The 27,823-nt window shown below is 47.3% G+C and overlaps 1 long non-coding RNA gene across 1 annotated transcript in view; it reads left to right on the top strand.

Annotated features, from left to right (window-relative positions):
* Window positions 1-27,823, top strand: part of LOC137563938 (uncharacterized) — an 83,377-nt gene that overhangs the window by 36,878 nt on the left and 18,676 nt on the right. The gene's annotated exons all lie outside the window — the stretch shown is intronic.

Here is a 27,823-nt window from a genome sequence, read left to right as displayed (position 1 = left end):
CAACGTCCTGGTGTGAAACCAGCCTAAGTGTTAAGAAACTGCTTTTAGGTGTATTGGTGAGCAATTTATATAGATTTTTCTCAGTGTTTTCTTTACTACTACGCATCACGTAACTGATGTTTCTTTCTTTATTTTTTACCCCTTTTTTAAAATACAAAATTACAATCAACATAATCTCATCAGTTAATCTCCCCTTCATTGTTTCCCCCATACCAGTCTTTTTTAACCTCTTGTTTCTTTGAGGGCTGGTATGTCAGGATGGCTGAGTCGGCCAGTATGGGGGTCATCTGCTTAGACAATACCGGCCAATGTGGTCCTTGTCAGAGGTAGCACCTGGCTAAGATAAACCTTCAGATTGTTTTTCCTAGTTACTTACTACTGATGATCTTGCTGTGGTAAGATGCTGCCTTACGTTCCTGCAGAAACAAACATGTATGCTCAGTTGTGCTAACTGTGTTCACAGCCAGATCATTTGTGTGAAAGACCTTTGAAAGTCAGATTGTAGTCTGCACATCAGATGACTAATTTGAATTAATACTTTGCTGTACAGCACTATCCCAGAACTAGTATGCAACTCAGGAGACACTCTCTTCACTTTGTGAGTGAAGGGCTATTTCAACATGTCAATAATACTGGCCAGTAATTATCTAATTTGTAATTCAAATGTCATGAGTTTAATTGTGTTGAATTAAAAATATAATGACTTAGGAGAGAAGGACAGAGGAGATAATGACACCAAAGATTTGATTTAGTAAGGTTGGAGACCAGATGAGAACACAGGAGGACACAAAGGTTTCCAAAAACCTGGACTGGATTTTGAAAAAGCTATTAGGTGGCATAAGTTTGCAAATGGGGAAACCCAGATATGAACAATAGTGGAAGTACATAATCTAGTTTACCTTATGGCTAAGTTCACAGTGGGACGTTAAAGTCGCGCGTTAAAACAGCATTTAACGCAGAATAACTCACTGCAATGAAAAATCAATGCCCTGTTCACAGTGCACACGTTGCGTTGGTGTCTAACGCTGCACGTTAAGTAAAAGTACTGCATGCAGTGCGTTATACACGTTATTAGCTGCGTTGGACTGTTTGCACATGCTCAGTAATGACTTGGAAGCATACTTTTCATTGCCTGTATTTTTTACTGTATCTGCTGTATGTGACGGTAACGCTGCGTTGCCACTTTTTGGGCGCGTTGCGTTGTAAGCTTGCGGTGCGACTTTAACGTGGCATCAAAACGCAACGTCCCACTGTGAATCTAGCCTGAGGGAAAACTGAATGTCTAAATGTGTTCAGCAGTTCCAAATGTAAATGAAATGAGCATCTGAGCTTCCCTCATGATTACTTAAGTTATGCATCACCCTACAGGACCAATAGGGAAGCTCAGCAGGGGCGTAACTAGAAATCACTGGGCCCCCCTGCAAAAATGAGGATGCCCCCCCCCCCCCCCCCCATAGGCACCAAATAATCTTAATGTGGCAGCATTTCACCATAAAATAATCCTAATGCAGAAATGTTTCACCAGAAATGAATTGTAAATTGGGCAGCATTTCACCAGAAATGAATCGTAAAATGGGCAGCATTTCACCATAAAATAATCGTAAAGTGGGCAGCATTTCACCAGAAATTAATCATAAATTGAGCAGCAATTCACCAGAAATTAATCATAAATTGAGCAGCATTTCACCAGAAATGAATCGTAAAGCGGGCAGCATTTCTCCATAAAATAATCGTAATGTGGGCACCAGCCAGCAGTCATCAGAAAATAATCATAATGTGGGCAGCAGTGACCAGAAAATCGCAATGTGGGCAGCAGTCACCAGAGAATCGTAATGTGGGCAGCAGACACCAGAAAATCGCAATGTGGGCAGCAGTCACCAGAAAATTGAATTGTGGGCAGCAGTCACCAGAAAATCGTAATGTGGGCAGCAGACACCAGAAAATCGTAATGTGGGCAGCAGACACCAGAAAATCTTAATGAGAGCAGCAGGCACCAGAAAATAGCAATGTGGGCAGCAGTGACCAGAAAATCGCAATGTGGGCAGCAGTGACCAGAAAATTTGCAATGTGGGCAACAGACACCAGAAAATTGCAATGTGGGCAACAGACACCAGAACATTGCAATGTGAGCAGCAGTGACCAGAAAATTGCAATGTGGGCAGCAGTGACCCGAAAATTGCAATGTGGGCAGTAGTGACCAGAAAATTGCAATGTGGGCAGTGCTGGGCCGACATTACGCATGAGCGTAATTACGCATCGTAATTCAATGTAAATTTACGCATAAGCGCTGTGCGTAACTTACGGTCTTACGCGTAATGATTTACGCGTAAGGAGTTAAGTGGTATCGTAATTACACTGTCTACCGTAATTGCTAGGTATGTGTAATTTTACGAAGACTTACGCGTAATTTTACGTGTAATTACTAAAGTAAAAACTCCCCTTTTCTAAGAGTAGCCAATCAGTCAACATCCTAAGCAACCAATAGTATCTTCTCCCGCCCTTCAGTATATAAGCGTACGTTTTGACGCATACGAATGATGTGTACGCAATAGCTGTCACATTGATGGCCATTGCGTACACATCGTCCGTATGCGTCAAAAAATACACATTAATGGGTATTACGACACTACGCGTAATATCGTAGTGTAAGCGCCTACATTACGGTATCCTTACGCATAACTGCGTAAGTTACCGCGTTATTACAGTGATGAACCATAGATAATTTCCTACGCCGTAACCGTAATTGCGTAATGCGTAATAGCATAAAATTACGCGTAATGATCAGTAAGCATAGATTTTTCCATTACGACCAGCACTGAATGTGGGCAGCAGTGACCAGAAAATTGCAATGTAGGCAGCAGACACAAGAAAGTTGCAATGTGGGCAGCAGACACCAGAAAGTTGCAATGTGGGCAGCAGACACCAGAAAGTTGCAATGTGGGCAGCAGACACCAGAAAGTTGCAATGTGGGCAGCAGACACCAGAAAGTTGCAATGTGGGCAGCAGTGACCAGAAAATTGCAATGTGGGCAGCGGTGACCAGAAAATTGCAATGTGGGCAGCGGTGACCAGAAAATCGCAATGTGGGCAGCAGACACCAGAAAATTGCAATGTGGGCAGCAGTGTCCAGAAAAAAAAATGCACCTGTGAAAAAAAGAAACAATGAACTCACCTGACAGAAGTCTCCTCTCCCGGCATCTGGCTCGCAGCTCCCCGACTATCCTCCTGCAGCACATCTCCCGCGCTGACAGGCAGAGTGCAGGGCTATGGCAAGATGGCGCCCGAAGCCCTGTACTGGAGACACAAATAGTCTCCAGTGCAGGGCTTCGGCAGCCATCTTGCCGTAGCCCTGCTCTGCCTCCCGGGAGACTGCAGGCTGCGGGGAATGAACTGGCCCGGCGTCTATTAGACGCCATGGCCAGTTCCACACCTGGCTGGGGGGTCCCACAATCGGGAGGGCGTTAGCGCTCCCCCGCACACGGCTGGCGGGCCCCAGAGGGGCCCCGGGCTCCCTGCAGCTGATGGGTTTGCATCCCCAGTAGTTACGCCAGTGGGAAGCTGGAAAGGTCAGATAACTGGAACTTTGTTTTTACATTGGATGACTACCTCCTGGCACTCTTACACTGGTAGTACTTCTGTTGCGTTTAGCTGATGTTGTCTAGTCATGCAGTTTTCACTGAATATATGCTGTATCATGGTATGCTCAGTTTGCTACTGTTCAAGGTTATTTCAGGGTCACTGTCAGGAAGGAAGAACTAAATGTTAGGATTTTTTTTTTATTCCAAATGCTATATTCAGTGTAGTTTAATTATAGGCTTTGGAATGTCGGCAGTAAATTTGACTGGCCAGAGAGGACCAGCCTGCCAAGTCAAGCACTCAACGATATGGCTTTCTAAACTTTCAGATAATACGAAGAGACATGGAAACAGTCTGTTACCTTATGTATTCCGTGAACAATCATTCTGTTCATTCAATTACCAAATGTATATTGATCAAGTGAGGGATTTGGCTTCCTCCTACAAGAATGCTGATTAGAAGACTGACCGTTACATAAGAGCCCTGGTTCAGGCTTGTGTTTTTTTTATGCATAGTATTTGGGATTTATCTTAGTTTGCATTTGCAATGTACAATCCCATTTTGCATTATTCATCATTTTACAGTATATTACTTGGCTGCTGGCTGGGTGTGCAATGCTCACTGCCTATGCTGTTGCCAGATACTGCTTGGCTGGTCTAAATGGCTATCTGCAATCAGCCCAAACTACTCCCCTTATCACATTATCACCAGCATGATGTAGCCAGGGAGGAGCTAGAAGGAGGATCCAACCAGTCTTTCACTAGGAACACAGAGCAGACCTGGTTTGCCTCCTCCAGTGCTCCAGAGGAGGGAGTAGAGGGAAGAGGTAGGTTGACAAGACAAGACATTGAACATTTACATTGCACTTTTTTACTGGTGGACTCAAAGCGCCAAAGCTGCATCCACTAGGCTGTACTCTATAGGCAGTAGCAGTGTTAGGGAGTCTCCCTTTTGAATAGGTGCTGGCTTACTGAGCAGGAAATGCCGAGATTCAAACCCTGGTATCCTGGTATATAAGTATATCGGCTATCACAGAAAATATATACCGTAAATAGCCAAAATTATCTTAAAAATTCAAAATTGTATTAATCACAAAGGGTTTGCAGAAAATAGGGCTTTTTTTTCCACTGCACAACTAAATCACAAAATCGCAAATTGCTAGTGATTTTTAAATTGCTAGGGTTGCTACTTTATCATAGAAATCATGAGTAGTATTTTCCACCATAGTGATTCGATTTGTAAATCTCAAATCGCAATCGCTTTTTGGAGTGATTGTAAGAGGGATAATGCAATGCAGATGAAAAATCGCATAAAAAAATTAATGAAAAAATCGCAACCGCGTAAGTTTGTGATTTGTGATTGCTAGCGGAAAAGGGCCTGTACATTAACCACTTGCCGACCAGGGCTGTATTGGCTGATCTGTGCTGCGTGGGCTCTCCAGCCCGCAGCACAGATCAGATAGCAGGCAGGGCGATCAGACTTCCCCCCCCCCCCCCCCTCCCCTTTTTTCCCCACTAGGGGGATGTCCTGCCGGGGGGGGGGGTCTGATCGCCGCCGGCCATCTGCGTTTTGCGGGGGGGGCTCCTCAAAGCCCCCCTCCGCAGCCATTTCCGCCCTCTGCCTCCTTACCTCCCTCCCTCCCTCTCTCCGTAATGCGCAGGACGGAGTTCCGTCCTGCGCATTGAAGGATAGGCTTCCGCCTATCAGATGCCGGCGATCCCCGGCCAATCAGAGGCCGGGGATCGCCGATCTGCCTTACGGCGCTGCTGCGCAGCAGCGCCGTATGATGTAAACAGCGGGGATTTCTTCTTCTTCATTTTGCCGGCGAGCCGCGATCGGCGGCTCTCCGGCTGTTCATGGAGACACCCTCCGTGAACTGACATGGAAAGGCCGCTCGATCGAGCGGCCGTTTCCATGGTAACCCGCAGACGACCAGTTTACGCCGCGTTAGCTGGTTGTCAAGAGGTTAAGTTAAAATGGCGAGCACTAATGTCACCTAAACACACAACAACTTAGTCAAGGTATCGACCGTAAGTCCCTATAATAATGACATAACAGCTGGCCAGCCAAACAATCAAAGTGTGCTTGAGAGTATAAGCAAAGCTTAATGAGGGATAACAGAGCTCCATCAATATACGTTCCTGTTAATGGATGCAAAGTTTTTATGCAATAGTTTCACAGATTTTGGGTGTAAGCAATAAAAATGATCCACTAAACTGTTCCCAAGGGCTGTGTATACACCACAGTCAAATAGCATGCAAGTAACTATATGTCTGATAGTGTATTCAAGTAAGTGTTTCTGGAACAATGTCCGCTGGGGAAGTGGGGAGAGGGGGCCTTGTGCAGTCCTCCAGGAGTACTGGACTCCAAAAGAATTTTAGGGTGCAATTATATATGCAATACTGTGATGGAAGTGCAGTCCGCCGTGGAGTTCACGTGATGCAGCATTCCAAGTGCAGCACTGTAAATTTCTTGCAGATTATGGCAGGCGAGCAGACATGGCAGCACCAGACATGGCGCTGTAGTCATAATAGTGCGGGCTGCAGTCGCAAGTCCCGATACGCGGAGCTGGCCAAACCCCCCTAGTGATGAGCATGAATTTTGCACAATCATCAATGCAAAATCAAAATGCATAATTTTGTTACGTTCATAACCATAATCAGGAACCATAAGTTCACAATTATGAGTATGAGGTTTTTTTTTTGCTGACTTAATGGTTAATAGCAAAGCAAGGTCGTAATCGGCATTAGTGATCGGCTCTCGATCACGAATGCCGATCACTAATGCACTCGTTACCTGACTCGTGATCACTAGTCTGTATTCGTAATTAAAAACCCGTTGACTTTAGTGGTTAATAGCAAAGCCCCCTTACATGCTAGAAACACCAAATTTGCCAGATATGTTAAGAACAGCGGAAACAAGAGGAATTTTTTTTTCAAAAAGACCTTATAGTTTTTGATAAAATCGATTTTGAAGTTTCAAAGGAAAAAAGGATACACTTAAATGCGGTTAATACATTAACTGTCATTTACCGCATTTAAATGTATACTTTTTTTCCTTTGAAACTTTAAAATCGATTTTCTCAAAAACTATAAGGTCTTTTTGAAAAAAAAATTCCTCTTGTTCCCACTGTTCTTCCTAACATATCTGGCAAATCTGGTGTTCCTACCATGTAAGGGGGCTTTGCTATTAACCATTAAAGTCGGCGGGTTATTAATCACAAATACGGACTCGTGATTCGTGATTACATGCGGTTATTGGACTCAAAACTGCACTCGAGTCAGATATCCCTTGCTACTCGTGATCATGAGTCAATTTGTAAGTGGGCGGAGTCGAATTCGTGATTACTGGAATTCGTGATTGAGGGTATCCGAGCACCACTGCACGCTATCATCGCCAAAATTGCAATAAGGGTAAGGGAAATAGTGTGAACAAGTAAAAAAAAAAGTTTCCTTTGAATTTTTAAAATCAAATTTTTCCTAAAACTACAAGATTTTTTTGGAATTTTTTTTTATTGTATTGTTTCCACTATTCCACTTAACCTACTTTTTTTGGTGTCGATAGCATGTATCGGGGATTTGCTATTAACCACGAAATAACACAAAATTACGAATGGATTACGCAAAATGAATTTAATTTCCAAATGGTTAATACATGTGGCTGTAATTGCAAAATGTTATGTGAAATTTTGGGTAATCGTAATTACGAAGATTGCGATCATCTTTGTGATTTATAATCGTCTATGATTGGACAGAACACTTCCATATAGTGACCGCTGAGTATCTAGCTAGATTATGATCATCTCTAGTACTTCCCTTTTATCTCCCAACACGAACTCCTTAACTCCATCAGCTCCTTCTTGACACTTGACCATTACTTCCCTAACATTAACCCCTTCCAGATACTTAACCCTAACCTCCCTCACTAAAACTTAGCTCTTCCTGTCACCTAACCCTAACCTCTATCCTCATTCATCCTCAGGTGAAGATGCTTCAGCATTGCAAATCCTTTAAAGTGCTGATTTGTTTTGTCTACAATATAAAAGTAAAGTGCTTTAACAGGTAGTGAGTATAAGATGAGATTGGTGCTCATCTCATTTTACACTCGCTACATTTTGAAGCACTTTTCTATTGGAGATGGGATAAAGCAGCACTTCCCAGGCTTTCTGCAGTGCCCAGGCTTCTCCTTGTGTGGCTGGGTAAGCCTTTTATACATATCTCCTGTGAGCAGTGATCCGCATAGTGCGCATATCTCTCTCTAGCTCATAATTGGGTGCATCCCACGGCATATATGAACCTGCACTGAGTGCCAGCTGACTGCCTCTCTCTATTCAACATTTGGGTTCAGTTGGGCTTTAATAAAACAATTACATGATTCCTGCCACAGACACCCTTTTCCCACACTTTGTTTTCCAACATCTGCTCATACGGCAGCTAGCAGAAGAGCGCATACTATACGGCCGTCACGGTATGCCATTTGTAGGCTGGAAGCTTTCCAATGAAGAACATCTAAATTCTATTAGTAGTAATTAGTGTTAATATCAATTGTGTTTATGTGATGTGCAAAGTCAGTTGGTGAATAGTTAAAGATGGTCACGACTGTTATATACTCTGTTGGCTGTCGAGTAAAGAAACTGAATGGTGAGATAGCTTTCATTTGCCTTGAACACTTTGCAGTATGTATGATGGATCAAGGCATTCCTTATACATAACTGTTGCAATCATCTAGCTACATTATTAGAATTAGATCTCTCTACGCCAAGTGTACAAGACATTAAAATGACTGATTACAGTAGTGAGATCAAAGCATTCTGGATACCACTGGGCACAGTGAATACTGTATGATAAAAAACTCCCAATACAGAAAACTGTGACAGCACCCTCATGTGCTGCTGTTTTCTATACAGTAAATCTATAGGCCTAATGCTGCAGCATTTTGTTTTTGTTTTGTATTAAAGAGAACCCGAGGCGGGGATTTTAAATCTTAAGAGAACATAGAGGCATGTCCTTTGCACAATGACATGACATGAATCTGTGTCTCTGTATTGCGGCCTCTAGTCCCCCCTGGGGTCTGCTGTGCCCCTCTGTGAAAAGCGTCAGGCAAGCGACAATCTGCTTGTCACTAGCCTTGTATTTACCTGCAGCCTGTCAATTAATCAGCGCTCCCCCGCCTCTGTCCCTGCCTCTGTGTTCTATTAAGATTTAAAATACCCGCCTCGGGTTCTCTTTAAACAGAAAGGTCTGACACAAGATGCTGATAAGGGAGTATGGAACAGCTTATTGTGTGTAGACAGGATGTGTGCACTCATAACAGATAGAGTTGTGTTCAAAATTATTCAACCCCCACTGAAATTTAGTGTTTTGGCCAGTTTGAAATTGATTTTGATCATTTCAGTCATCTTGTTTACAATGAAATCAAAGATGCACTTGTAAGTCAGACAAATATAACATAACATTTATAATGAAATACACACAAATGCATGGGCGTAAGGGCCACGGTCGAAGCAGTCGCCTGTGCGACTGGGCCCCCAAGGGTGCTCGCTCGTCCTACCCGCATGCAAAGGTCCCAACAGTCACAACGGGACCTTCACTGTGTTCGGCGGAACCTTCGCTGTTTGGAAGGCATGTTCCGCTGTCCCGGGCCCCCCTCCTTGTGTCCCGCTGAGCAGAGAAATCATCACTATTTATCCCTGCTTCAGCCGTGCTCTGCACTGTCCCCGGACACATGAACAGCTACACAGAGCCCAGAAGGACCCTGCACTTCTCCAGGCTGGCTCTCAAGTGCCTGATTGAAATATACAAAGTTTTTTGTAATCACTGGGAAACGGGCACATGGGAGTCCGCCTACAGAGCAGAGGAGAGTGGGGTCCTCCTAGCCTCCGTGTAACTTTTAATGTGCCCCGGGATAGTGCAGTATGCTGTGGAGTGATGAATGGCCTGAGATTCTGGTGCCTGGAGCTTTGTAAGTCTGGGCTGCACATACACCCCTCCCCCATTGTCTCTCTCCCTGTGTCCCTGTCTCTCTTCCTATGGCTGTCTCTTTCCCTGGCTGTCTCCCCCCCCCCCCCCGTATCCCTGTCTCTCTCCCTGGCTGTCTCTCTCCCTGTGTCCCTATATCTCTCCCTGTGGCTGTCTCTCTCCTTGTGTTCTTTTCTCTCTACCTGTGTCTTTAACTGTGTCCCAGTCTCTCTCCTGGTTTCCCTGTGTCTCTCCCTGTGGATGTCATCTGTCTCCTCGTGGCCCTTTCTCTCTCCCCGTGGCCCTGTCTCTCTCACTGTGTCTCTCCCTTTGTCCCTGTCTCTCTCCCTGTGTCCCTGTCTCTCTCCCTGTGGCTGTCTCTCTCCCTGTGGCGGTCTCTCTTCCTGTGTCCCTTTCTCTCTCTGTGTCCCTGTCTCTCTCCCTAGCTGTTTCTCTCCCTGGCTGTCTCTCTCCCTGTGTCCCTGTCTCTCTCCGTGTCTCTCTCTCTGGTTGTTTCTCTACCTGTGTCCCTGTGTCTCTCTCTGTGGCTTTCTCTCTCCTTGTGTTCTTTTCTCTCTACCTGTGTCTTTAACTGTGTCCTAGTCTCTCTCCTTGTGCCCCCGTCTCTCTCCCTGTGGCTTTCTCTCTCCCTGTGTCCCTGTCTCTCTCCCTGTGTCCCTGTCTCTCTCCCTGTGTCCCTGTCTCTCTCCCTGTGTCCCTGTCTCTCTCCCTGGCTGTGTCCCTGTGTCTCTCTCCTTGTATCCCTGTCTCTGTCCCTGTGGCTGTGTCTCTCCCTGTGTCCCTCCCTGTGGCTGTCTCTGTCCCTGTCTCTCCCTGTATCTGACCCTGGGTGTCTCTCTCCCTGTGTCCCTGTCTCTCTCCCTGTGTCCGTCTCTCTCCATGTGTCTCTCCCTGTGGCTGTCTCTCTCCCTGTGTCCCTGCCTCTCTCCTTGGCTATCTATACTGTGGCACCTATCCCTGGCTATCTATACTGTGACACCTATCCCTGGCTATCTATACTGAGGCACCTATCCTTGGCTATCTATACTGTAGCACCTATCCTTGGCTATCTATACTGAGCACCTACTCTTGGCTACCTATACTGAGGCACCTATTCTTGGCTACCTATACTGAGGAACCTATTCCTTGCTACCTATACTGAGGCACCTATTCCTGACTACCTATACTGGGACACCTATTCCTGGCTATCTGTACTGGGAGCACCTCTTATTATTATTTAGTATTTATATAACACCAACATCTTCCTCAGCGCTGTACAGAGTATATTGTCTTGTCACTAACTGTCCCTCAGAGGAGCTCATAATCTAATTCCTACCTGGCTACCTATACTGGGAGCACCTATTCCTGAGTTACCTATACTGGAACGCCTATACCTGGCTACCTATACTGGGAGCCCCTATTCCTGGCTATCTATACTGGGGCACCGATTCCTGGCTATCTATAATCTAGGCACCTATACCTGGCTATTTAATGTAGGGTGGGGGGGGGGGGCCTGAGGTTTGTAGCTATGCCACTGCACAAATGTCTTTTCTGTGCTCACAGCGTTATCAGTTTTATTCAACCTCCAAGTGACATTCATTCTTAGTACTTAGTACAACATCCTTTTCCAGCTATAACAGCTTTTAAACGTGAAGCATAGCTTGACACAAGTGTCTTGCAGCTAGAGATGGCCAAAACAGTTCGGCGGTGAACGGTTCCTGGCGAACTTCCGACGTTTGCGATCGCGGAGAACCGCAAACTTTTCCGGAAGTTCGGTTCGCCCCCATAGTGCATCATGAGGGTCAATTTTGACCCTCTACATCACAGTCAGTAGGCACATTGTAGCCAATCAGGCTACACTCCCTCCTGGAGCCCCCCCCCCCCCTTATAAAAGACAGGCAGCGTCTGTCTTTTCACTCACTCGTGGGCCTGCAGTAATTAGAGAAGGGAGAGCTGCTGTGCAGAGACTTATAGGGAAAGCTTAGTTAGGCTCTTTTAGGCTTCTTAGCTTGCTCCTTGCTGATTCTTATTGCTAAAAAAAACACCCCTCAACAACTCTTTTGAGAGCTAATCTTGTTCTTGTGATCTATTTTTTTTTTGTGGCCCACTTGCATTATATACAGCCCTGTCAGTCAGTCAGTCGCAGCTGGCCTTTGGCCCCTTGGTGGTATAATTACTGCTGTGCCAGGTGCACATTATAATACCCATCACTGCATATACCTACTACCTGTTGTTATAGTAGCACTGGTGGCTGCGGAAGATGAGGTGTTCTGTGTTAAATAGTCAACCACATCTTGACAATCTTGGGAGTTGATGGGACGTGCCTTCTTCTGAGCACTGTACTTTGGTCCAGGGCCGCACGAAATAACATCAGCACGACCTTGCACAGACCTGCCGGGTGGCCTTCCTCTGGGTCTGCCTCTACCTCTGCTTCTACCTGTTTTGTCTGTTTTGTCCATATCGGGGGGATGAAGTGAAAGATATGCACTGACTTGACTAATACAATGTGCAGTCACACAGGTGCTGTTAACAGGTATGCACGGAATGGTATATCACACTGGATGCACTCACATAGGTAGGTACTGGCACTGTGAACAACAGGTAGGTATATGCAGTGATGGGTATTACAAAGTGCACCTGTCACACACCGACAGGTACCGGATAGAGGTGTTCGCGAACGGTTCCCGAACCGTTTGCCGGCGAACCCCTCACCCTGTACTACAACCGGACCCGGATTAGTACGGCTGCGCGGGACCGGCAGTGCACGTCCTTGATCACATGCCTGTTGCCAGGCACTCTTTGCGCATGTGCGTGACGTCACTCATGACGTCACGCTCATGTACAGAGAGTGCCCGGCAACAGGCGTGCGATCAAAGACGCGCACCGCCAGCCCAGTGCAGCCGTACTACTACCGGTCATAGCGACCTGGATGTAGTATCGGCCCATAGAGATTCGCTGGTGAACGGTTTGCCAACATCTCTAGTACTGGACAGGCACAGTGACACTGCGTGCGCTCACGTAGGTAGGTGCGTGCACTGAAGTGAACAACAGGTAGTTGGTATATGCAGTGATGGGTATTACAATGTGCACCTGTAACACACAGACAGGTACCGGACAGGCACAGTGACATTGCGTGCGCTCACGTAGGTAGGTGGGTGCACTGAAGTAAAAAACAGGTAGTAGTTATATGCAGTGATGGGTATTATAATGTGCACCTGGCATAGCAGTAATTATACTACCAAGGAGCCATAGGCCAACTGCGACTGACTGACAGGGCTGTATATAATGCAAGTGGGCCACACACACACACTAAAAAAAAAAAAAAAAAAAAAAAAAAGATCACAAGAACAAGATTAGCTCTCAAAAGAGCTGTTGAGGGGTGCTTTTTTAGCAATAACAATCGGCCAGGAGCAAGCTAGCAAGCCTACAAGAGCCTAACTGAGCTTTCCCTATGAGAGTCTGCAGCAGCTATCCCTTCTCTATTTACTGCAGGCACACATCCAAAGCCTGATGCTACCTGACTTTTATAAAGGGGGGTGGGGCTCCAGGAGGGAGTGTAGCCTAATTGGCTACAATGTGCCTGCTGACTGTGATGTAGAGGGTCAAAGTTGACCCTCATTATGCACTATAGGGGCTAACCGAACTTCCGGAAAAGTTCTCGGTTCTCCGCGATCGCGAACCCCGGAAGTTCAGCTAGAACCATTTGCCGGCGAACCGTTCAAGCCATCTCTAGCTCAGAGGCAAGTGGTGTCATCCCTGGCATACAGCGTTGGGTCAAGGGTCCACCTGACCACGGATGCCTGGTCTGCCAAGCACGGTCAGGGCAGGTACATTACTTACACAGCCCATTGGGTCAACCTGGTAACCGATGGCAGGCAGGGAGTAAGTAGCTGTGCAGCGGACCAACTTGTGACACCTCCACGGCTTGCAGGCAGGCTTCCTGCCACCTCCTCTCCTCCTGCTACATCCTCTTTGCTGTCTTCCTCCTCCTCCTCCTTGGCTGAGTGGCAGTTCAACTCTACTGGTGCTGGGATCTCCTCTCCAGCTACACAGCCCCAGCTCCCCAGGGCCTATGCTGCATGCCAGTTATGACGGTGTCACACCATCTTAGACATGTCTTGCCTCAAAGCGGAGAGTCACACTGGAGCAGCTCTCCTGGCTGCTCTTAACAAACAGGTGGATCAGTGGCTGACCCCGCACCAGCTGGAGATCGGCAACGTGGTGTGTGTCAACAGCAGCAATCTCATTTCCGCTTTTAATTTGGGAAAACTGACGCATGTACCCTGCATGGCACATGTCCTGAATCTAGTCATTCAAAGATTTGTGTCAAAGTACCCAGAAGTTGTGTGGGCATTTCAGGCGGTCTTACACGGCCATGGCGCGCTTTACTGATATTCAGCGGAGAAACAACTTGCCGGTGAGACGCCTGATTTGCGATAGCCCGACTCGCTGGAATTCGACCCTCTTTATGTTCTCTCGCCTGCTAGAACAGGAAAAAGCTGTCACCCAGTACCTTTACAACCACAGTAGAAGGACACAGTCTAGGGAGATGAGGATGTTTTGGACCAACAATTGGGCACTTATGTGAAATGCATGCAGGCTCATGCGGTGGTTTGAGGAGGTGACCAACCAGGTGAGTTGCAGTGAAGGCACCATCAGTGACTTGATCCCGTACGCTTACTTCCTGAAGCGTGCCGTGCGTAGAGTGGTGGTCAAGCTGTGGAGGAGCGTGAACAGGAACAGTTACGGGAGGAAGCGTTGTGGAATCAATTCTCATCAGAACCGGATGTTTCCTCAACACCTGCAGCAGCACAGAGGGGGGAGGAGGAGGAAGAGTCGTGTGGGGAGGAGGAGTCAGACTCGTATGATGAGGAAGGTGTTTCTTTGGAAGAGGAGGAGGTGCGGCAGAAGAACAACCGCAGCAGGCGTCGCAGGGGCCTTGTGCTGCTCAACGTTCCCATGGTATTGTTTGTGGCTGGGGGGAGGAGGAGAACTTACCTGACGTCACTGAGGAAGAGCAAGAGGAGATGGATAGTACGTCTGGATCCAACTTTGTGCAGATGGCGTCTTTCATGCTGTCCAGCCTGTTGAGGTATAAAAAAAACTCAAGGGGAATGACAATTACTGGGTGGCCACGCTACTAGACCCTCAGTATGGGCACAAAGTGGCGGACGTGTTACCAACTCACCTGAAGGAAGAAAGGATGCAGCACTTGCAGAACAAGCTGGCAACTATCCTTTACAATGCGTTTAAGGGTGATGCCACAGCACAACGCAATAAAGGTACCACTGCCAGTAATCCATCTCCCATGTCCACGCAGGCAAGGACAGGACGCTCCAGCGATCTCATGGTGATGTCGGACATGCAGACATTCTTTAGTCAAACGCCTTGCCTTAGCACTTCCGGATCCACCCTCCACCAACGCCTGGGCCGGCAGGTAGCCGACTATCTGGCCTTAAGTGTGGATGTAGACACTGTGAGCAGCGATGAACCCTTGGACTACTGGGCGCGCAGGCTTGAGCTGTGGCCAGAGCTGTCCCAATTTGCCATCCAACTTCTGTCTTGCCCTGCCTCAAGCGTCCTGTCAGAAAGGACCTTCAGCACAGCTGGAGGCATTGTCACTGAGAAGAGAAGTCACCTAAAGGTGGCCATACACTGGTCGATTTGCCATCAGATTCAACCAACAGATAGATCCCTCTCTGATCGAATCTGATCAGAGAGGGATCGTATGGCCACCTTTACTGCAGACAGACTGTGAATTGATTTCAGCCTGAAATCGATCACAATCTGTGGAGCTGCCGCTGCTGACGCTTTCCTGCAGCTACTGAACTTCCTGTCCAGGGGAAGTTTAAACAGTAGAGGGCGGTCTACTGTTTAAACTTCCTGCCGGGACAGGAAGTTCTGTGTAGCTGCAGCCAGTCTGGAACCCAGCGTGGAAAGAAGACAGCGGGCACCTGGGGACTCGCGCCGGCCGGGACAGGTAATGTATACCCGCTGTATTGCGTCAGTCGTCGGGCATTCGAACGCCGCTATCGACGCACTCCCGACTCGCCGGCGATCGAGAAAAATGTTCCGCGCGGATGGATCGACAGGAACGATTGATTTTGGATGGAAATCGATCATTCTGTCAGCGGTGTGCGTGGCGATTTCACAGCCGATTCGATCACTGTGATCGAATCGGCCGTATATCGGTGGGAAAATCGTTAGGTGTATGGGCCCCTTAAGTCACAAAAGTGTTCAGTACCTCACCTTTATCAAAATGAATGAGGCATGGATCCCGGAGGGCTACTGCCCGACCCAAGACTAAGTCTCTCCCCACACAGCACCTCTGCCCGCAGGCTGCTTGACTGCCTTCTCCGCCACCACCAACAGGGTCTAGGAGTCCAGGTGGATTCCTGAATTTTTTAGGCCGCTATAATAATTTTTCTGGTGCGCGTACATGCTTGCGTAAGTTTTCTGCAACAACATAACAAAAGGCATGTACATGTGCCAATTCCCCTTCGTGATCATTACCTTGCCGCGGTGAAGGGGCTTGCGTATCACAATGAAGCAATGACCGACGGCTATATGAGTGTCCCGGGGGGCGGCACACCCAAGATAATAAGGTCGTTGCTTCATTGTGGACAGACCAAATTTGATTAGCTGGACAGTCACTGTTGTACTGTCATTGAGCTACCTCAGCCTGGCGACCATATGGGCTTGAAAACCGATCTCGCTTGCACTCTCACCATGGTGCGCGTCAGTCCAGCATGGCCATCACAACACAAACAGTTGTTTGCGGTGCGTTACACGGTGAGTTTGGTGTGTCAGTGTGAAGCAGTACTCTAATTACACTCCTTGATTGATTTATACACATGCAAGATGTTTTAAAGCACTTTAGGCCTGCAATTTAGCATTCAATGTGCCCTTAAACGCTGCTTTACGTCAAATTCAGATTTTTTTCCCCGGGACTTTTGGCATCTATCCCACTCCTCCATGCAAAAACTCAAATGTTAGACCCATTGAAACACCTTTTACATCACTTTTGTGGCCAGCATAGGTGTTTCTAATTTTCAAAGTTCGCCTCCCCATTGAAGTCTATTGCGGTTCGCAAAAGTTCAAACTTTTGCGCGAACCGAACTTTTGCGGAAGTTCGCGAACCGAAAATTGGAGGTTCGGGCCATCTCTACTTGCAGCAATCTACGGGTATCTTAGCCCATTCTTCATGGGCAAAAGCCTCCAGTTCAGTCACATTCTTAGGCTTGCGTGCTGCAACTGCTTTCTTTAAGTCCCACCAGAGGTTCTCAATCGGATTCAAGTCTGGTGACTGCGATGGCCACTCCAAAATGTTCCAGCCTTTAATCTGCAACCATGCTCTAGTGGATTTGGAGGTATACTTGGTATCCTTGTCCTGTTGAAAGGTCCAACATCTCCCAAGCCTCAAGTTTGTGATGGACTGCATCACATTTTCAGCCAATATTTCCTGGTACTGAAGAGAATTCATGGTACCTTGCACACAGGGCCGGCCCTAGACTTTTTGCCGCCTGAGGCAAATTTTTAAAAAATTGCCGCCCCCCCCCCCCCCCCGTGGGGGGGCCGCCGAGCTGGAGGGGTAGCTGGCAGGACGGGTATTGGGACAGCGGCGGGGAGGGGGGTCGGACCCCCCCCCTCCCTCGCCTGGGTCCCCCGTCCTCCGCTCCACTCCAGCCTTAAATAGAAGCAGCCGCTATGTGTAAGAGGAACGGGCGGGGACGACACTCACCTCTTCCCAGCGTGCGCTCCACTGACGTCACTTCCTGCAGCGTTGCAGGAAGTGACGTCAGTGGAGCGCACGCTGGATCGAGGAAGAGGTGAGTCCTCCCCGCCCATTCCTCTTACACATAGCGGCTGCTTCTATTTAAGGCTGGAGGGGAGCGGAGGACGGGGGACCCAGGCGAGGGAGGGGGGGTCCGACCCCCTCTCCCCACCGCTAGGCCCAATACCCCCGTCCTGCCAGCCACCCCTCCAGCTCGGCGGCCGGCTCCCCGCACCCACGGACGGGCGGGTGCCGCCCCGGGAAATTTGCCGCCTGAGGCAAAAGTTTCACCCCGCCTCATGAGCGGGCCGGCCCTGCTTGCACACGCTGAAGCTTCCCTGTACCTGCAGAAGCAAAACAGCCCCAAAGCATGACTGACCCCCCGCCATGCTTCACAGTAGGCAAGGTGTTCTTTTCTTCATAGGCCTTGTTCTTTCTCCTCCAAACATAGCGTTGATCCATGGGCCCAAACAGTTCTAATATTGTTTCATCAGTCCACAGAACACTATCCCAACACTTTTGTGGTTTGTCCACATGACTTTTGACATACTGCAGTCGACTTTTCTTATTCTTTGGAGACAGCAAGGGGGTGCGTCTGGGAGTTCTGGCATGAAGGCCTTTATTACGCAGTGTGCGTCTTATTGTCTGAGCTGAAACTTCAGTACCCGCATCTGACACATCTTTTTTCAGTTCCTCAGCAGTCACACGGGGACTTTTCTCCACTTGGCGCTTCAGGTAGCGCACAGCAGTCGAAGTTGGCATCTTCTTTCTGCCACGACCAGGTAGCGTTTCCACAGTGCCCTTTGCCTTGAATTTGCGAATGATGCTTCCTATGGTGTCTCGCAGTGCTGGGCGTAATGGAAAAAACTACTGTTACGGATCATTACGTGTAATTTTACGCTATTACGCATTACGGAATTACGCTTACGGCGTAGACATTTATTTACGGTTCATGTCTGTAATTACGCATAGCCCTTACGCAATTACGCGTAAGAATACCGTTATGCAGGTTGTTACGTTATTGCCTTACGCGTAATTTCCTACTAGCAATTAATGCGTAAGGCCATGCTCCCAAGCGGAAAAGTTGACGCATGGATCAATGTTAGGTAGCCGCCGACTTTAAGGGTTAATAGCAAAGCCCCCTTAATTGCTTAGAGCCTCAAGTTTGGAGAATATATTAAGGAGATCAGGAGGAATAAGAGGAAAAATTTTTTTTTCAAAAAGACCTTATAGTTTTTGAGAAAATCGATGTTAAAGTTTCAAAGGAAAAATATATACATTTAAAAACCCGCCGACTTTAACGGTTAATAGCAAAGCCTGCTTAAAATTTAGGAACACCAAATTCCCAGGGTATATTAAGGGGATCAGTGGGAATAAGAGGAAAAAAAATGTTTTCAAGGGCAAAAATGTCTTTTAAATGCGGAAAATGTCAGTTTTTTTTGCACAGGTAACAATAGTGTATTATTTTCATAGATTCCCCCAAGTGAGAAGAGTTTTACTTACTTCGTTCTGAGTGTGGGAAATATAAAAAAAAATGACGTAGGGTCCCCCCTCTCAGACCTCTTTAACCCCTTGTCCCCATGCAGGCTGGGATAGCCAGAATGCGGAGCACCGGCCGCGTGGGGCTCCGCACCCTGACTATACCAGCCCGCATGGTCTATGGATTGGGGGGTCTCGGAAGGGGAGGGGCAGCCAAGCTTTCCCCTCCCCCTCCGAGCCCTTGTCCAATCCAAGGACAAGGGGCTCTTCTCCACCTCCGATGGGCGGTGGAGGTGGAGGCCGCAATTTCCTGGGGGGGGGGGGGTTCATGGTGGCATCTGGGAGTCCCCTTTAAAAAGGGGTCCCCCAGATGCCCACCCCCCCTCCCAGGAGAAATGAGTATAGGGGTACTTGTACCCCTTACCCATTTCCTTTAAGAGTTAAAAGTAAATATACACACAAACACTTAGAAAAAGTATTTTAATTGAACAAAAAACATAACCATGAAAAACATCCTTTAATATTCTTAATTAACCATTAATACTTACCTGTCCCTTTAAAAGCCAGTTCCCACGTAATATCCTCGGAAATTGGCCTATCAGTTACAATGTAACAAAGTTGTTACAATGTAACAACTTTGCTACTTTGTAATTCCACCGCACTCGACGTCTCTCGCCGCTCACCCGCCGGCCGCCGCATACACTTACGCTAAGTCCCCGCCGTCTCCCGCCGTCCACTCCGCCCACACCTGTCACCCATATACATGCTGGCACCCATGGGTGCCAGCATGTATATAGGTGACATGTGGGAGAGGCGGGGAGAGCAGCGAGAGCCGGCGGGACATAGCGTCCTGCACGGACCACAGAGCTCTGAGCTATATAGCTCAGAGCTCTCTAAGCATCTTTGTATTTGGGCTCCAAGGAGCCCCATTGGTCCTTAGCAGACAAATGGGGTTCCTTCAAATCAGAAGGAACCCCATTGGTCTGCTAAGGACAAATGGGGCTCCTTGGAGCCCAAATACAAAGATGCTTAGAGAGCTCTGAGCTATATAGCTCAGAGCTCTGTGGTCCGTGCAGGACGCTAAGTCCCGCCGGCTCTCGCTGCCCTCCCCGCCTCTCCCACATGTCACCTATATACATGCTGGCACCCATGGGTGCCAGCATGTATATGGGTGACAGGTGTGGGCGGAGTGGACGGTGGGAGCCGGCGGGGACTTAGCGTAAGTGTATGCGGCGGCTGGCAGGTGAGCGGCGAGTGACGTCGGGTGCGGTGGAGTTACAAAGTAACACAGTTGTTACATTGTAACAACTTTGTTACATTGTAACTGATTAGCAAAATTCCCGCCGTCAACTCCGCCCACACCTGTCACCCATATACATGCTGGCACCCATGGGTGCCAGCATGTATATAGGTGACATGTGGGAGAGGCGGGGAGGGCAGCGAGAGCTGGCGGGACTTAGCGTCCTGCACGGACCACAGAGCTCTGAGCTATATAGCTCAGAGCTCTCTAAGCATCTTTGTATTTGGGCTCCAAGGAGCCCCATTGGTCCTTAGCAGACCAATGGGGTTCCTTCAAATCAGAAGGAACCCCATTGGTCTGCTAAGGACCAATGGGGCTCCTTGGAGCCCAAATACAAAGATGCTTAGAGAGCTCTGAGCTATATAGCTCAGAGCTCTGTGGTCCGTGCAGGACGCTAAGTCCCGCCGGCTCTCGCTGCCCTCCCCGCCTCTCCCACATGTCACCTATATACATGCTGGCACCCATGGGTGCCAGCATGTATATGGGTGACAGGTGTGGGCTGAGTGGACAGTGGGAGCCGGCGGGGACTTAGCGTAAGTGTATGCGGCGGCCGGCAGGTGATCGGCGAGTGACGTCGGGTGCGGTGGAGTTACAAAGTAACACAGTTGTTACATTGTAACAACTTTGTTACATTGTAACTGATTAGCCAATTTCCGAGGATATTGCGTGGGAACTGGCTTTTAAAGGGACAGGTAAGTATTAATGGTTAATTAAGAATATTAAAGGACTTTTTTCGTGGTTATGTTTTTTGTTCAATTAAAATACTTTTTCTAAGTGTTTGTGTGTTTATTTACTTTTAACTCTTAAAGGAAATGGGTAAGGGGTACAAGTACCCCTATACTAATTTCTCCTGGGAGGGGGGGGTGGGCATCTGGGGGACCCCTTTTTAAAGGGGACTCCCAGATGCCACCATGAACCCCCCCCAGGAAATCGCGGCCTCCACCTCCACCGCCCATCGGAGGTGGAGAAGAGCCCCTTGTCCTTGGATTGGACAAGGGCTCGGAGGGGGAGGGGAAAGCTTGGCTGTCCCTCCCCTTCTGAGACCCCCCAATCCATGGACCATGCGGGCTGGTATAGTCAGGGTGCGGAGCCCCACGCGGCCGGTGCTCCGCATTCTGGCTATCCCAGCCTGCATGGGGGACAAGGGGTTAAAGAGGTCTGGGAGGGGGGACCCCACGTTGTTTTTTTTTTATATTTCCCACACTCAGAACGAAGTAAGTAAAACTCTTCCCACTTGGGGGAATCTATGAAAATAAAACACTATTGTTACCTGTGCAAAAAAAACTGACATTTTCCGCATTTAAAAGACATTTTTGCCCTTGAAACTTAAAAATCGATTTTCTCAAAAACTATAAGGTCTTTTTAAAAAAAAAAAATGTTTTTCCTCGTATTCCCACTGATCTCCTTAATATACCCTGGGAATTTGGTGTTCCTAAATTTTAAGCAGGCTTTGCTATTAACCGTTAAATTCGGCGGGTTTTTAAATGTGTATATATTTTTCCTTTGAAACTTTAACATCGATTTTCTCAAAAACTATAAGGTCTTTTTGAAAAAAAATTTTGTCGTCTTATTCCTTCTGATCTCCTTAATATATTCTCCAAATTTGAGGCTCTTAGCACTTAAGGGGGCTTTGCTATTAACCCTTAAAGTCGGCGGCTTTTTTTATATTATACGGGAGCGTAATATTACGTGATTACGGCAGACTGTGTAATTTCAATAGGAGTTTACTGTCTTACGCGTAATTTGTTACGCGTAATAACGTAACCTACGGTCTACGCGTAATTAATTACGTGTAATGCCGTAACCTTACACGTAACGCTTACGGTGCATTTGTAGTGAATTACGATGCGTAATTACGCTAATGCGTAATTTCGGCCCAGCACTGGTGTCTCGTGGTATGTTTAACATCTTTGCAATCTTCGTATAGCCATTGCCCTTCCTGTGAAGAGAAGTCACCTCTTCTCTTGTTTTGACCATTCTCTTGACTTCACCATGTTTGTAAACACACCAGTAAATGTCTAAAAGGAGCTGAGTATCACAGTCATTTTAAATCTGCCCAATTGGTGCTTAATATGCTTGATTGCTGCTCGTTAACATCCACAGGTGTTTTCAATACCTGATCGAAAACACTTGAATGAACCTCTGTTCTTAAAGGTAAAATGCAACGACGGGTCTGCCGGACCCTCCTGCTGGGCGGTCTTTAGCCGACAGTATGCGCGTTTGTACGCGCTGTCGGCGGACTGATAAGGCTGTTTCTGAAAAATCCGCTGAGTGCTGTTGCATTTAGTAGTGCATGTGTACGCACCTTAAGAGTGGCAGTCTTTCAGGGTTGAAAAATTTTGTCAATGAAGAAATAACAACAAAAAATGTAATGCTGTATTACAAAAACAATTGATGTCATTTTAGTTGTATTTGGTTCTTTAAAAAGTCCTTGTACGATTTCCTCCTGAACACAATTATAAATGTACACTAAATTCCAAAAACCCTTTACAGCATTGGGGGTTGAATAATTTTGAACACAACTGTATGTATGAGTGAGTAAAAGAAACATTGTACCTTTAAAACGCACAATTATTTTCAGCCGGCAATGGAAACCATGGTGTAGCAAAGTGGCTTGACAGCTATTTTGTGGAATTACTGTTTTGTCAGAGGGCCTCTGATGAAGCGGTAATCCTGTGAAACAGCTGTCAGACCATTTTGCTAACCCCGCCCCCCACTGCTAACCACTGTATCCATTGCGCAGCTGAAAATAAAGGTGCGTTTAACCGCTTGCCGCCCGCGCCACGCCAGTAGGCGTGGCCGCGGCGGCAGCCCCAGGACCAGCTAACGCCAACTGGCGGAAAGTCCTGTGGCAGCAGTTTACGGGAGATCGCGCGCACGGTGCGCGCGCATCTCCCGCTTGGTGGGCGGAGCTGAGCTCCGCCTTCAGTCTCCGAGCGGCGCATGTGCAGCGCTGCGATCAGCAGCAGCGCTGCACTGGGGACAGCCGTGTGACACGGCTGTCCCCATGGGGGACAAGAGAGCGAACGGCTCTCATAGGCAGAAGCCTATGACAGCCGATCGCCGTGATTGGCCGGCTGGGGGGAGGGAGGGGATTTAGAATAAAAAAAAAAGAAAATGGCAAAAAAATATTAAAAAAACAAACAAACATTTACAAAAAAAAAAAATAAACACGGGGGGGGGGAGGGGGGGCGATCAGACCTCACCAACAGAGAGCTCTGTTGGTGGGGAGAAAAGGGGGGGGAGATCACTTGTGTGCAGAGGTATACGGCCCTGCAGCTTGGCCTTAAAGCTGCAGTGGCCAATTATGGTAAAATTAGGCTGGTCACTAGGGGGGTTTACCACCATGGTCCTCAAGAGGTTAAAGATGCAGTTCCTCAATATTTCCAAGTTGATGCAAAATTGGTATATGGATCAAAACTGGACCAATAAAATTAATCTGCATCCATTTTTATTATTATTTTTTAATCATTGTAAAAGTTTGACCAGAAGGTTCAGGGACAATGGATTGTACATTATTGTGCTGTAATCGAATGTGGTTAGGAATTGTGGTCACAATCACAGCTTGATCGCAAGCCCTAGGAGAAAGCAGCCCTATGACATTGAGGGCAGTGCTGAACTAATAAACACACTAGTCCCTGAACACATACGTACACATAAATGTTCTGTGTTTGTTAGTCCTGTTAGCCCGTTGTGCAACACAGAATTTTTTGTTAATTTTGCCTCATGGAAAAATTGAGTTGATGGATTATGTTATTTATAGGATACTTTCACATTTGTCAGTCTGCAGCAGATCCATTGCAGTAAGCAGAGTGCGAAATTGGGACCTGTGCGATATTTCCCATATAGCGGATGCATTTTCCATAGAAGTCTATGGCGGAAATGCATCTACTTCAGACTAGAGATGGCCCGAACCTCCGATTTTAGGTTCGCGAACCTACCGCGAAAGTACGGTTCGCGTGAACTTTTGCGAACTGCAATATACTTCAATGGAGAGGTGACCTTAGAAAATTTGAAAAAATTATGCTGGCCACAAAAGTGATGGAAAATATGTTTCAAGGGGTCTAATACCTGGAGGGAGACATGGTTGAGTAGAATATAGACATCAAAAGTCCCAGAATAAAATCTGGATTTGACACAAACCAGTGTTTTAAGGTCAGAAATCTCATTGAATGTTCAATTGCAGGCCTACACTGCTTTACAACATCAGGTGTAATCCTCTCTCCCTCTTCCTCTACCACCACCAACACTACATGCTGAAGCCAGCCTAGCATGTACCATTATGATATATCCAAGAGAAAAATGAGCTTTCTTAGGGATTTGTAGGATGTCAAAAGCCAACTCACATACATTGGCAAGGAATCGAACCCAGGCCTACCGCGTGGTAGGCTGCTATCCTAACCATTATACCACCAACACAACACACTACAATGCTACATGCTGAAGCCAGCCTAGCATGTACCATTATGATATATCCAAGAGAAAAATTGGCTTTCTTAGGGATTTGTAGGATGTCAAAAGCCAACTCACATACATTGGCCAGGAATCGAACCCAGGCCTACCGCGTGGTAGGCTGCTATCCTAACCATTATACCACCAACACAACACACTACAATGCTACATGCTGAAGCCAGCCTAGTATGTACCATTATGATATATCCAAGAGAAAAATGAGCTTGCTTAGGGATTTGTAGGATTTCAAAAGCCAACTCACATACATTGGCCAGGAATCGAACCCAGGCCTACCGCATGGTAGGCTGCTATCCTAACCATTATACCACCAACACAACACTCTACAATGCTACATGCTGAAGCCAGCCTAGCATGTACCATTATGATATATCCAAGAGAAAAATGAGCTTGCTAAGGGATTTGTAGGATTTCAAAAGCCAACTCACATACATTGGCCAGGAATGGAACCCAGGACTACCACTTGGTAGGCTGCTATCCTAACCATTATACCACCAATACAACACACTACAATGCTACATGCTGAAGCCAGCCAACACAACACAAATTTTAATCAAGTGGGTGAGGGTGGAAGGAGCAGTGAGGGATCAGTGACCACATAGCTTTGTATGACATTGAGCATTACTAGTCAGTGCCACAACTGGATTGATTCTCACTTAGATTTCAGCAGTGGTGCAAGGAGGTAAATCAATTACTTACTCACCAGTCAATTACTAATCAGGAAGTATGTGATAATTTGACAAAGTGGCCAGCTATTGACCAGTGTATGGCCACATTTGAAGTCTTCTTAAGGTGGATTGCTCTCATATTAACGGTAGCCTTATCACCTCATCAGCACTGGCTGCTGTCACCACTAGTATTCTGCTGAGCCCCATTAGATGACAACAGATTTATCTACCTGGCACTTCCCTCCACCCCATGTGACTTTAGTCTTGTGTCTGAACTAGAACAGACAGAGGCTAGTCCATGTCATAATGGGAATGTGATCAGCATGGGATGTGGTCAGCAAGGCTGGATTTATTTTTGTGAACCTAGGCCAAGTAAGTTGGGACCCCCCTTTTTTGTGTTGCAGCATCCCTCCCATTCCATGTGCAGCCCCCTCTTCCATGAGGATCATGCATGTACAGCAGCCCCTTTCATGAACATCTCCCTTTAGCATTAGTTTCCTTTTTCATGTGTTGGTCGATTTTTTTCACCATCCCCTTTCATACGTGGCAACCCCTCTTTCATGTTCAGGTGCCTCCTTGGCCTGCAGCCGCCCAAGACCCCAGGCCTTTGTGGCCTTTCCAGAAATGTGGCCCTGGTGGTCAGCATCTATGGTATGCTCAGATATGACCTGTTTGAGAGTGGCTAACTTTAACTATCTAATAACAGAAATGTTCTAGAAAGTCCTGGTTAGTGTTGGGCGAACAGTGTTCGCCACTGTTCGGGTTCTGCAGAACATAACCCTGTTCGGGTGATGTTCGAGTTCGGCCGAACACCTGACGGTGCTCGGCCAAACCGTTCGGCCACATGGCCGAACTAAGAGCGCATGGCCGAACGTTCCCCGAACGTTCGGCTAGCGCTGTGATTGGCCGAACGGATCACGTGGTTCGGGCCCGAACGCGCTCTGATTGGCCGAACGGTCACGTGGTTCGGGTAAATAAATACCCGAACCACGTCATATCTCCGCCATTTGTCTGTGGGTTTAGCTTTGGGTAGGCAGGCAGGGTAGTTCGCTCTCCAGCCACGCTAGCCAGGGTCCCCCCCAGTCATTGTGTGTCGCTGCTGGGAACAGTAGTACACCGCTCGCTCAGCCACACTATATATAGCATTGTTTACTGCCACTGTGTACCTCGCTCAGCCACGCTATATATAGCATTGTGTTTTCTGACACTCTGTGTACACGGCTTAGCCTGACTATATAGCATTGTGTGTACTGCCACTGTGCACCTCGCTCAGCCACGCTATATATAGCATTGTGTTTACTGCCACTCTGTGTACACGGCTCAGCCAGACTATATAGCATTGTGTGTACTGCCACTGTGTACCTCGCTCAGCCACGCTATATATAGCATTGTGTTTACTGCCACTCTGTGTACACGGCTCAGCAAGACTATATAGCATTGTGTGTACTGCCACTGTGCACCTCGCTCAGCCACGCTATATATAGCATTGTGTTTACTGCCACTCTGTGTACACGGCTCAGCCAGACTATATAGCATTTGTGTGTACTGCCACTCTGTGTACACGGCTCAGCCAGACTAAATAGCATTGTGTGTACTGCCACTCTCTGTACACCGCTCAGCCAGACTATATAGCATTGTGTGTACTGCCACTCTGTGTACACGGCTCAGCCTGACTATATAGCATTGTGTGTACTGCCACTGTGCACCTCGCTCAGCCACGCTATATATAGCATTGTGTTTACTGCCACTCTGTGTACACCGCTCAGCCAGACTATATACCATTGTTTACTGACACTCTGTGTACACGGCTCAGCCTGACTATATAGCATTGCGTGTACTGCCACTGTGCACCTCGCTCAGCCACGCTATATATAGCATTGTGTTTACTGCCACTCTGTGTACACCGCTCAGCCAGACTATATACCATTGTTTACTGACACTCTGTGTACACCACTCAGCCAGACTATATACCATTGTTTACTGACACTCTGTGTACACGGCTCAGCCTGACTATATAGCATTGTGTGTACTGCCACTGTGCACCTCGCTCAGCCACCCTATATATAGCATTGTGTTTACTGCCACTCTGTGTACACCGCTCAGCCAGACTATATACCATTGTTTACTGACACTCTGTGTACACGGCTCAGCCTGACTATATAGCATTGTGTGTACTGCCACTGTGCACCTCGCTCAGCCACGCTATATATAGCATTGTGTTTACTGCCACTCTGTGTACACGGCTCAGCCAGACTACATAGCATTGTGTGTACTGCCACTGTGTACCTCGCTCAGCCACGCTATATATAGCATTGTGTTTACTGCCACTCTGTGTACACCGCTCAGCCAGACTATATACCATTGTTTACTGACACTCTGTGTACACCGCTCAGCCAGACTATATACCATTGTTTACTGACACTCTGTGTACACGGCTCAGCCTGACTATATAGCATTGTGTGTACTGCCACTCTGTGTACACTGCTCAGCCAGACTATATAGCATTGTGTGTACTGCCACTCTGTGTACACCGCTCAGCCAGACTATATAGCATTGTGTGTACTGCCACTCTGTGTACACCGCTCAGCCAGACTATATAG

The sequence above is a fragment of the Hyperolius riggenbachi genome, chromosome 3, assembly GCF_040937935.1.
Source record: "Hyperolius riggenbachi isolate aHypRig1 chromosome 3, aHypRig1.pri, whole genome shotgun sequence".
In the NCBI taxonomy this organism is placed as follows: Eukaryota; Metazoa; Chordata; class Amphibia; order Anura; family Hyperoliidae; genus Hyperolius; species Hyperolius riggenbachi.
The sequence above is the reverse complement of the archived record's forward strand: the minus strand, read 5'-3'. Positions and strand labels throughout refer to the sequence as shown.